This window comes from Coregonus clupeaformis, unplaced genomic scaffold, assembly GCF_020615455.1.
Source record: "Coregonus clupeaformis isolate EN_2021a unplaced genomic scaffold, ASM2061545v1 scaf2016, whole genome shotgun sequence".
Lineage (NCBI taxonomy): Eukaryota > Metazoa > Chordata > Actinopteri > Salmoniformes > Salmonidae > Coregonus > Coregonus clupeaformis.
The window spans coordinates 10,001-22,500 of record NW_025535470.1 but is presented as its reverse complement, the minus strand read 5'-3'; the positions used below and the strand labels follow the sequence as shown (position 1 = coordinate 22,500).

The 12,500-nt window shown below is 47.9% G+C and overlaps 1 pseudogene; it reads left to right on the top strand.

Annotated features, from left to right (window-relative positions):
* LOC123481282 overlaps positions 1-12,500 on the top strand; it is a 60,483-nt pseudogene that overhangs the window by 40,980 nt on the left and 7,003 nt on the right.

Below are 12,500 nucleotides of genomic sequence, written 5' to 3'. Positions count from 1 at the left end.
CCTCTCCTCTCCTCTCCTCTCCTCTCCTCTCCTCTCCTCTCCTCTCCTCTCCTCTCCTCTCCTCTCCTCTCCTCTCATCTCCTCTCCTCTCCTCTCCTCCTCTTCCCCTCCTCCTCTCCTCTCCTCTCCTCCTCTCTTCCTCTCCTCCTCACTTCCTCTCCTCCTCTCCTCTCCTCTCTTCCTCTCCTCCTCTCCTCTCCTCCTCTCTTCCTCTCCTCTCATCTCCTCTCCTCTCCTCTCCTCCCCCTCTCATCTCCTCTCCCTCTCCTCTCCTCCTCCCCCTCTCTCCTCCTCTCCTCCTTCCCCTCTCCCCTTCCTCTCCTCCTCCCCCTCTCTCCTCCTCTCCTCCTTCCTCTCTCCCCATCCTCTCCTCCACTACCCCTCTCCTCTCTCCCTCTACTCTCCTCCCCCTCTCTCCCTCTTCTCTCCATTCCTCCCCCTCTCCTCCCCCCTCCTCTCCCCTCCTCTTATCTCCTCTCCTCTCCTCCCTCTCTCCTCTCCTCTCCTCCTCTCCTCTCCTCCCCCTCTCCTCTCCTCTACTCCCCCTCTCCTCTCCTCTCGTCTCCTCCTTCTCTTCTCCCTCTCCTCCCCTCCCCCTCTCTCCTTCTCTCCTCCCCCTCATCCTCTCCTCTCCTCTCCTCTCCTCTCCTCTCCTCTCATCTTCTCTCCTCTCTCTCTTCTCTTCTCTTCTCTTCTCTTCTCTTCTCTTCTCTTCTCTTCTCTTCTCCTCTCCTCTCCCTCTCCTCTCCTCTCCTCTCCTCTCCTCTCTTCCCCCTCTCCTCTCCTCTCCTCTCCTCCCCTCTCCTCTCTTCTCTCCCTCTTCTCTCCACTCCTCCCCCTCTCCTCTCCTCTACTCCCCCTCTCCTCTCCTCTCCTCTCGTCTTCTCCCTATCCTCCCCTCCCCTCTCCTCCTCCTCCACCTCCTCCTCTCCCCTCATCTCCCTCTCCTCTCTCCTTCTCTCCTCCCCTCTCCTCCCTCCCCTCCCCTCTCCTCTCCTCTCCTCTCCTCTCCTCTCCTCTCCTCTCCTCTCACTCTCCTCTCCTCTCCTCTCCTCTCCTCTCCTCTCCTCCCCTGTCCTCCCCTGTCCTCTTCTCTCCTCTCCTCTCATCTCCTCTCTCCCTCTTCTCTCCACTCCTCCCCCTCTCTTCCCCCTCTCCTCATCTCTCTCCCTCTTCTCTCCTCTCCTCTCCTCCCCCTCTCCTCTCCTCTCCTCTCCTCTCCTCTCCTCTCCTCTCCTCTCCTCTCCTCTTCTCTCCTCTCCTCTCCTCTCCTTTCCTCTCCTCCCCTCTCTTCTCCCCTCCTCTCATCTCCCTCTCCTCCCCTCTCCTCTCCCTCTCATCTCCTCTCTCCCTCTTCTCTCCACTCCTCCCCCTCTCTTCCCCCTCTCCTCTCCTCTCTCCCTCTTCTCTCCTCTCCTCTCCTCCCCCTCTCCTCTCTCCTCTCCTCTCCTCTCCTCTCCTCTCCTCTCCTCTCCTCTCCTCTCCTCTCCTCTCCTCCCCCTCTCCTCTCTTCTCTCCCTCTTCTCTCCACTCCTCCCCCTCTCTTCCCCCTCTCCTCTCCTCTCTCCCTCTTCTCTCCTCTCCTCTCCTCCCCCTCTCCTCTCTCCTCTCTCCTCTCCTCTCCTCTCCTCTCCTCTCCTCTCCTCTCCTCCCCCCTCTCCCTCTCTTCTCTCCCTCTCTCTCCACTCCTCCCCCTCTCCTCTCACTCTCGTCTCCCCCTCTCCCTCTCTTCCACCTCCTCCTCTCCTGCCCTGAGGCAGTGAGACTCTCAGCTCAGAGAAGATCCAAGGGAATAATGAGAAATATGGAAATGTTCAAACTCAAACTTGCAGTGACTAACACGCCTCTCTCTGTCTTCTCTCTGTTTATCTCTCTCCATTCACTCCCCCCCTCTCTCTCTCTCTCTCTCTCTCTCTCTCTCTCTCTCTCTCTCTCTCTCTCGCTCTGTCTCTCTCTCTCTCTCTCTCTCTCCTCTCTCTCTCTCTCTCTCTCTGTCCGCTCTGCTCAGCTCTCTGTGTTCTCCGTCTCTTTCTGCCAGACTGTCTCTCTTCATATCTCTCTGTCTGTCTTCCTCCTTCTCCCTCCATCTCTCCCTCCTCCATATCTCCTCCTCCATCTCTCCTCCCCTCCTTCCCTCCTCCATATCTCCTCCTCCATCTCTCCTCCCCTCCTTCTCCCCTCCATTCCTCCCTCCTCCATATCTCCTCCTCCATCTCTCCTCCCCTCCTTCCCTCCTCCACTATCTCTCCTCTCCTTCTCCTCCATTCCTCCCTCCTCCATATCTCCTCCTCCATCTCTCCTCCCTTCTTCTCCCCTCCATATCTCCTCCTCCATCTCTCCTCCCCTCCTTCTCCCCTCCATATCTCCTCCTCCATCTATCCTCCCCTCTTTCTCCCCTAAATCTCTCCTCCTCCATCTCTCCTCCCCTCCATCTCTCCTACTCCATCTCTCCCTCCTCCATCTCTCCCTCTCCATCTCCCCTCCTCCATCTCTCCTCCTCCATCTCTCCTCCTCCATCTCTCCTCCTCCATCTCTCCTACTCCATCTCTCCCTCCTCCATCTCTCCCTCCTCCATCTCTCCTCCTCCATCTCTCCCTCCTCCATCTCTCCCTCTCCATCTCTCCTCATCCATCTATCCTCCTCCATCTCTCCCTCCTCCATCTCTCCCTCCTCCATCTCTCCCTCTCCATCTCCCCTCCTCCATCTCTTCTCCTCCATCTCTCCTACTCCATCTCTCCTCCTCCATCTCTCCCTCCTCCATCTCTCCCTCCATCTCTCCTCCTCAGTCTCTCTCTGTCTGCTTCATATGGTGTTACTGAGATGAATGATAACTATGTATCTACAGGTGTGACGTCAGAAGCGCTGGTTACAAAGTGCTGGTGTTGCTGATGGCAGTGCTTTTACCCCAAATAAAGTCCAGTCAAATAAAGTAGTTTTGAAACTCTCTCCTTCACTCCCTCTCTCTCTCTGCCTTTTATTTCCCTCCTCTATGCCCCCTCCCCCTATATCCCCCTCCTCTCTCTTTCTCTCCCCCCTCTTCATCTCTATCTCTCTCTCCCCTTCCTCTCTCTCCCTCCCCCTCCTCTCTCTCCTCCCCCTCCGCTCTTTCCCTCCCCCTCCTCTCCTTCCCGCCCCCCCCCTCTCTCTCCATCACCCTCCTCTCATTCCCTCCCCCTCCTCTCTCTCTCTCTCCCTCTCTCTCTCTCCCTCCCCCTCTCTCTCCCTCCCCCTCCTCTCTCCCTCCCCCCTCCTCTCTCTCTCCCTCCTCCTCCTCCCCCTTCCTCTCCTTCCTCCCCTCCTCTCTATCTCCCTCCCCCTCCTCTCTCTCCCTGCCCCTCCCTCTCCATCCCTCCCCCTCCTCTCTCTCCCTGCCCCTCCTCTCCCTCCCTCCCCCTCCTCTCTCTCCTCCCCTCCTCTCTTTCCTCTCCCTCCCCCTCCTCTCCTTCCCTCCCCCTCTCTCCCCCTCTCCCTCCCCCTCCCCCCCTCCCCCTCCCCCCTCCTCTCCTTCCCACCTCTCTCTCTCTCCCCCCTCTCCCTCCCTCCCCCCTCTATCTCTCTACCGCCTCCCCTCTCTCTCAGAGCCCTTCAGCGCGTCTGTCTGGGTGATGATGTTTGTTCGATGCTGCTACTGGTCACAGCCATCGCTGTCTTCCTGTTTGAGTTCGTCAGTCCACTGGGATTCAACCGCAACTTGGCCCAGGGCAAAGGTACACTCTCTCTCTCTCTCTCTCACACATACACACACACACACACACACACACACACACACATAACACACACACACACACAACCCCTTAACTTTAACCTCAGCCCCAATACTAACCGCTGACCTTATATCCATTATAGCAATGTAATCTACAGCTGTTAGCAGTGAAACACTGTTTATAATCTACAGCTGTTAGCAGTGAAACACTGTTTATAATCTACAGCTGTTAGCAGTGAAACACTGTTTATAATCTACAGCTGTTAGCAGTGAAACACTGTTTATAATCTACAGCTGTTAGCAGTGAAACACTGTTTATAATCTACAGCTGTTAGCAGTGAAACACTGTTTATGATCTACAGCTATTAGCAGTGAAACACTGTTTATAATCTACAGCTGTTAGCAGTGAAACACTGTTTATAATCTACAGCTGTTAGCAGTGAAACACTGTTTATATCAACGTAATCTACAGCTGTTAGCAGTGAAACACTGTTTATAATCTACAGCTGTTAGCAATGAAACACTGTTTATAATTTACAGCTGTTAGCAGTGAAACACTGTTTATCAACGTAATCTACAGCTGTTAGCAGTGAAACACTGTTTATAATCTACAGCTGTTAGCAGTGAAACACTGTTTATAATCTACAGCTGTTAGCAGTGAAACACTGTTTATAATCTACAGCTGTTAGCAGTGAAACACTGTTTATAATCTACAGCTGTTAGCAGTGAAACACTGTTTATAATCTACAGCTGTTAGCAGTGAAAAACTGTTTGTAATCTACAGCTGTTAGCAGTGAAACACTGTTTATAATCTACAGCTGTTAGCAGTGAAACACTGTTTATAATCTACAGCTGTTAGCAGTGAAACACTGTTTATAATCTACAGCTGTTAGCAGTGAAACACTGTTTATAATCTACAGCTGTTAGACGTGAAACACTGTTTATCAACGTAATCTACAGCTGTTAGCAGTGAAACACTGTTTATAATCTACAGCTGTTAGCAGTGAAACACTGTTTATAATCTACAGCTGTTAGCAGGGAAACACTGTTTATAATCTACAGCTGTTAGCAGTGAAACACTGTTTATAATCTACAGCTGTTAGCAGTGAAACACTGTTTATAATCTACAGCTGTTAGCAGTGAAACACTGTTTATAATCTACAGCTGTTAGCATTGAAAAACTGTTTGTAATCTACAGCTGTTAGCAGTGAAACTCTGTTTATAATCTACAGCTGTTAGCAGTGAAACACTGTTTATCATCTACAGCTGTTAGCGGTGATACACTGTTTATAATCTACAGCTGTTAGCAGTGAAACACTGTTTATAATCTACAGCTGTTAGCGGTGATACACTGTTTATAATCTACAGCTGTTAGCAGTGAAACACTGTTTATAATCTACAGCTGTTAGACGTGAAACACTGTTTATCAACGTAATCTACAGCTGTTAGCAGTGAAACACTGTTTATAATCTACAGCTGTTAGCAGTGATACACTGTTTGTAATCTACAGCTGTTAGCAGTGAAACACTGTTTATAATCTACAGCTGTTAGCAGTGAAATACTGTTTATATCAATGTATTCTACAGCTGTTAGCAGTGAAACACTGTTTATATCAATCTACAGCTGTTAGCAGTGAAACACTGTTTATATCATCTACAGCTGTTAGCAGTGAAACACTGTTTATAATCTACAGCTGTTAGCAGTGAAACACTGTTTATAATCTACAGCTGTTAGCAGTGAAACACTGTTTATAATCTACAGCTGTTAGCAGTGAAACACTGTTTATCATCTACAGCTGTTAGCAGTGAAACACTGTTAATATCAATGTAATCTACAGCTGTTAGCAGTGAAACACTGTGTATAATCTACAGCTGTTAGCAGTGAAACACTGTTTATAATCTACAGCTGTTAGCAGTGAAACACTGTTTACAATCTACAGCTGTTAGCAGTGAAACACTGTTTATATCAACGTAATCTACAGCTGTTAGCAGTGAAACACTGTTTATATCAACGTAATCTACAGCTGTTAGCAGTGAAACACTGTTTATAACCTACAGCTGTTAGCAGTGATACACTGTTTATAATCTACAGCTGTTAGCAGTGAAACACTGTTTATAATCTACAGCTGTTAGCAGTGAAACACTGTTTATAATCTACAGTTGTTAGCAGTGAAACACTGTTTATAATCTACAGCTGTTAGCAGTGAAACACTGTTTATAATCTACAGCTGTTAGCAGTGCAGGGGTACCAGGTAGTAATGAGGCTGTATACAGGAAGTAGCAGTTTTGAGTCAATGTGCAGGGGTACCAGGTAGTAATGAGGCTGTATACAGGAAGTAGCAGTTTTGAGTCAATGTGCAGGGGTACCAGGTAGTAATGAGGCTATATACAAGAAGTAGCAGTTCTGAGTCAATGTGAAGGGGTACCAGGTAGTAATGAGGCTATATACAGGAAGTAGCAGTACTGATTCAATGTGCAGGGGGTACGAGGTAGTTGAGGCTTATACAGGAAGTAGCAGTACTGAGTCAATGTGCAGGGGTACCAGGTAGTAATGAGGCTATATACAGGAAGTAGCAGTACTGAGTCAATGTGCAGGGGTGCGAGGTAGTAATGAGGCTATATGCAGGAAGTAGCAGTGCTGAGTCAATGTGCAGGGGTACCAGGTAGTAATGAGGCTGTATACAGGAAGTAGCAGTACTGAGTCAATGTGCAGGGGTACCAGGTAGTAATGAGGCTATTACAGGAAGTACCAGTACTGTCAATGTCAGCAGGTAGTTGAGGTAATTGAGGTAATACATTTTTGTACAAGTAGGTAGGGGTAAAAGTGACTAGGCAATCAGGATAGAATATAAACAGAGCAGAAGCAGCCTACGTGAAGAGTGTCAGTGTGTGTGTGTGTCTGTGTGTGTGTGTGTTTGTGGCATCAATATTCCTGTGTGTGTATGTGTGTGTATGTAGTGTGTGTGTGAGTGTGGTGGAGTGTATTAGAGTGTCTGTGTAGTATGTGTGAGTGTGTGGGTAGAGTCCAGTGTGCATAGAGTCAGTTTAAGAAATACTGTAATATCACTTACTGTTAGTGTTACTGGTACCAGAGGCTACTGTGTACTAGTGGAGTGTCTGTTAGTATTACTGGTACCAGAGGCTACTGTGTACTAGTGGAGTGTCTGTTAGTGTTACTGGTACCAGAGGCTACTGTGTACTAGTGGAGTGTCTGTTAGTGTTACTGGTACCAGAGGCTACTGTGTACTAGTGGAGTGTCTGTTAGTATTACTGGTACCAGAGGCTACTGTGTACTAGTGGAGTGTCTGTTAGTATTCTGGTACCAGAGGCTACTGTGTACTAGTGGAGTGTCTGTTAGTGTTACTGGTACCAGAGGCTACTGTGTACTAGTGGAGTGTCTGTTAGTATTACTGGTACCAGAGGCTACTGTGTACTAGTGGAGTGTATGTTAGTATTACTGGTACCAGAGGCTACTGTGTACTAGTGGAGTGTCTGGTAGTGTTACTAGTACCAGAGGTTACTGTGTACCAGTGGAGTGTCTGTTAGTATTACTGGTACCAGAGGCTACTGTGTACCAGTGGAGTGTCTGTTAGTATTACTGGTACCAGAGGCTACTGTGTACTAGTGGAGTGTCTGTTAGTATTACTGGTACCAGAGGCTACTGTGTACTAGTGGAGTGTCTGTTTGTGTTACTGGTACCAGAGGCTACTGTGTACTAGTGGAGTGTCTGTTAGTGTTACTGGTACCAGAGTCTACTGTGTACTAGTGGAGTGTCTGGTAGTGTTACTGGTACGAGAGGCTATTGTGTACTAGTGGAGTGTATGTTATTATTACTGGTACCAGAGGCTACTGTGTACTAGTGGAGTGTCTGTTAGTATTACTGGTACCAGAGGCTACTGTGTACTAGTGGAGTGTCTGTTAGTATTACTGGTACCAGAGGCTACTGTGTACTAGTGGAGTGTCTGTTAGTGTTACTGGTACCAGAGGCTACTGTGTACTAGTGGAGTGTTTGTTAGTGTTACTGGTACCAGAGGCTACTGTGTACTAGTGGAGTGTCTGTTAGTATTACTGGTACCAGAGGCTACTGTGTACTAGTGGAGTGTCTGTTAGTATTACTGGTACCAGAGGCTACTGTGTACTAGTGGAGTGTCTGTTAGTGTTACTGGTACCAGAGGCTACTGTGTACTAGTGGAGTGTATGTTAGTATTACTGGTACCAGAGGCTACTGTGTACTAGTGAGTGTCTGTTAGTGTTACTGGTACCAGAGGCTACTGTGTACTACAAGAGTGTCTGTTAGTATTACTGGTACCAGAGGCTACTGTGTACTAGTGGGAGTGTCTGTTAGTATTACTGGTACCAGAGGCTACTGTGTACTAGTGGAGTGTCTGTTAGTGTTACTGGTACCAGAGGCTACTGTGTACTAGTGGAGTGTCTGTTAGTGTTACTGGTACCAGAGGCTACTGTGTACTAGTGGAGTGTCTGTTAGTGTTACTGGTACCAGAGGCTACTGTGTACTAGTGGAGTGTCTGATAGTGTTACTGGTACCAGAGGCTTCTGTGTACTAGTGGAGTGTCTGTTAGTGTTACTTGTACCAGAGGCTACTGTGTACTAGTGGAGTGTATGTTATTATTACTGGTACCAGAGGCTACTGTGTACTAGTGTAGTGTCTGTTAGTGTTACTGGTACCAGAGGCTACTGTGTACTAGTGGAGTGTCTGTTAGTGTTACTGGTACCAGAGGCTACTGTGTACTAGTGGAGTGTATGTTAGTGTTACTGGTACCAGAGGCTACTGTGTACTAGTGGAGTGTCTGATAGTGTTACTGGTACCAGAGGCTCCTGTGTACTAGTGGAGTTTCTGTTAGTGTTACTTGTACCAGAGGCTACTGTGTACTAGTGGAGTGTATGTTATTATTACTGGGTACCAGAGGCTACTGTGTACTAGTGTAGTGTCTGTTAGTGTTACTGGTGCCAGAGGCTACTGTGTACTAGTGGAGTGTCTGTTAGTGTTACTGGTACCAGAGGCTACTGTGTACTAGTGGAGTGTCTGTTAGTATTACTGGTACCAGAGGCTACTGTGTACTAGTGGAGTGTCTGTTAGTGTTACTGGTACCAGAGGCTACTGTGTACTAGGGAGTGTCTGTTAGTGTTACTGGTACCAGAGGCTACTGTGTACTAGTGGAGTGTCTGTTAGTGTTACTGGTACCAGAGGCTACTGTGTACTAGTGGAGTGTCTGTTAGTATTACTGGTACCAGAGGCTACTGTGTACTAGTGGAGTGTCTGTTAGTATTACTTGTACCAGAGGCTACTGTGTACTAGTGGAGTGTCTGGTAGTGTTACTGGTACCAGAGGCTACTGTGTACTAGTGGAGTGTCTGTTAGTATTACTGGTACCAGAGGCTACTGTGTACTAGTGGAGTGTCTGTTAGTATTACTGGTACCAGAGGCTATTGTGTACTAGTGGAGTGTCTGTTAGTGTTAGTGTGTAGTTGTAGTGTGTACTAGTATACTATAGTGTCTGTTAGTGTTAGTGTATTGTGTAGTTGTAGTGTGCTGTAGTGTAAACATAGCTGTAGTGTAAACATAGCTGTAGTGTAAACAGTGCTGTAGTGTAAACATTGATGTTGTGTAAACATAGCTGTAGTGTAAACATAGCTGTAGTGTAAACAGTGCTGTAGTGTAAACATTGCTGTTGTGTAAACATAGCTGTAGTGTAAACATTGCTGTTGTGTAAACATAGCTGTAGTGTAAACATTGCTGTTGTGTAAACATAGCTGTAGTGTAAACATTGCTGTTGTGTAAACATAGCTGTAGTGTAAACATTGCTGTTGTGTAAACATAGCTGTAGTGTAAACATAGCTGTAGTGTAAACATTGTTTTTGTGTAAACATAGCTGTAGTGTAAACATTGCTGTTGTGTAAACATAGCTGTAGTGTAAATTTAGCTGTTGTGTAAACATAGCTTTTGTGTAAACATAGCTGTAGTGTAAACATAGCTGTAGTGTAAATTTAGCTGTTGTGTAAACATAGCTGTAGTGTAAACATAGCTGTAGTGTAAACATAGCTGTAGTGTAAACATGGCTGTTGTGTAAACATAGCTGTAGTGTAAATTTAGCTGTTGTGTAAACATAGCTGTAGTGTAAACATAGCTGTAGTGTAAACATAGCTGTAGTGTAAACATTGCTGTTGTTTAAACATAGCTGTCGTGTAAACATTGCTGTAGTTCTCCCAGACAGTGTTCTCATGGGACCATTTAGTCTGTGTCTCATCTAATCAGGCTCTACAAACAAACACACAAAAACAACAACAGCAACAACATATTCATTAGATCAACAACACAATATCAACCAGATCATCCCAATCCAACAGAAAACAGGAATAACTCCAGGTGTTACATGTACACATACAGACAGTTATTACACACGTCTTCTCGTCTCTGTCTCTGTCTCTGTCTCTGTCTCTGTCTCTGTCTGTCTCTCTCTCTCTCTCTCTCTCTCTCCCTTTCTCTCTCATCTCTCTCTCTCTCTCTCTCTCTCTCTCTCCCTCTACTCTCTCTCTCTCTCTCTCTCTCTCTCTCTCTCTCTCTCTCTCTCTCTCCCTCCTGAATTCTCTATCCTTGTTTTATTTCTCCCCCCTCCCAGACCCCCACGGTCCATCGTTCACCGTTGGTAAGGCAGTGTGGCTGCTGTGGGGTCTGGTGTTCAACAACTCTGTTCCGGTCCAGAACCCCTAAAGGCACCACCAGTAAAGTTCATAGTGTCGGTGTGGGCCTTCTTCGCTGTCATCTTCCTGGCCTCGTACACAGCCAACCTGGCTGCCTTCATGATCCAGGAGGAGTTTGTGGACCAGGTCACCGGACTATCTGACAACAAGGTACAGGAGTGTGTCTGTGTGTGTGTGTCTGTGTGTGTGTGTGTGTGTCTGTGTGTGTGTGTGTGTGTGTGTGTCTCTGTGTGTGTGTGTGTGTGTGTGTGTGTGTGTGTGTGTGTGTGTGTGTGTGTGTGTGTGTGTGTGTGTGTGTGTGTGTGTGTGTGTGTGTGTGTGTGTGTGTGTGTCTGTGTTTGTGTGTGTGTGTGTGTCTGTGTGTGTGTGTGTGTGTGTGTGTGTGTGTGTGTGTGTGTGTGTGTGTGTGTGTGTGTGTGTGTGTGTGTGTGTGTGTGTGTGTGACAGACAGAGACACAAAGGCCTGTCCGTTGAGGCCGGTGCATCATGGTCATGTTTTGTCTCTGTCCTTTGTGTCTCTCGTGTTTTATGTGTGTGTGTATGTGTGTGTATGAGCGTGTCAGTGTGTGTATGTGTGTATGAGCGTGTGCAGTGTGTGTGTGTGTCCAGGAGGAGGTCACCGGACTGTCAGACAAAAAGGTAGAGGAGATGAACACACACACACACACACACACACACACACACATACAAACACTGACGCGCTCATACCAACACACACACTGACGCGCTCATACCAACACACACACTGACACGCTCATACCAACACACACACTGACACGCTCATACCAACACACACACTGACGCGCTCACACCAACACACACACTGACACGCTCATACCAACACACACACTGACGCCTCATACCAACACACACACTGACACGCTCATACCAACACACACACTGACGCGCTCATACCAACACACACACTGACACGCTCATACCAACACACACACTGACACGCTCATACCAACACACACACTGACGCGCTCATACCAACACACACACTGACACTCACACAAACACACACACTGACACTCACACAAACACACACACTGACGCGCTCACACAAACACACACACTGACGCGCTCACAAACACACACACTGACGCTCACACCAACACACACACTGACGCTCATACCAACACACACACTGACGCGCTCATACCAACACACACACACACACACACACACTGACGCGCTCATACCAAACACACACACTGACGCGCTCACACCAACACACACACTGACGCTCACACCAACACACACACTGACACTCACACAAACACACACACTGACGCGCTCATACCAACACACACACTGACACTCACACCAACACACACACTGACGCTCATACCAACACACACTGACACTCACACCAACACACACACTGACCACGCTCCATACCAACACACACACTGACGCGCTCATACCAAACACACACACTGACGCGCTCATACCAACACACACACTGACGCTCATACCAACACACACACTGACGCGCTCATACCAACACACACACTGACGCGCTCATACCAACACACACACTGACGCGCTCATACCAACACACACACTGACACGCTCACACAAACACACACACTGACGCGCTCACACCAACACACACACTGACACGCTCACACAAACACACACACTGACGCGCTCATACCAACACACACACACACACACACTGACGCGCTCATACCAACACACACACTGACACGCTCACACAAACACACACACTGACGTTCACACAAACACACACACTGACGCTCACACAAACACACACACTGACGTTCACACAAACACACACACTGACGCTCATACCAACACACACACTGACACGCTCATAACACACACACACACACACTGACGCTCACACCAACACACACACTGACGCTCACACCAACACACACACTGACGCTCACACCAACACACACACTGACGCTCACACAAACACACACACTGACGCTCATACCAACACACACACTGACACGCTCATAACAACACACACACACACACACTGACGCTCACACCAACACACACACTGACGCTCACACCAACACACACACTGACACGCTCAAA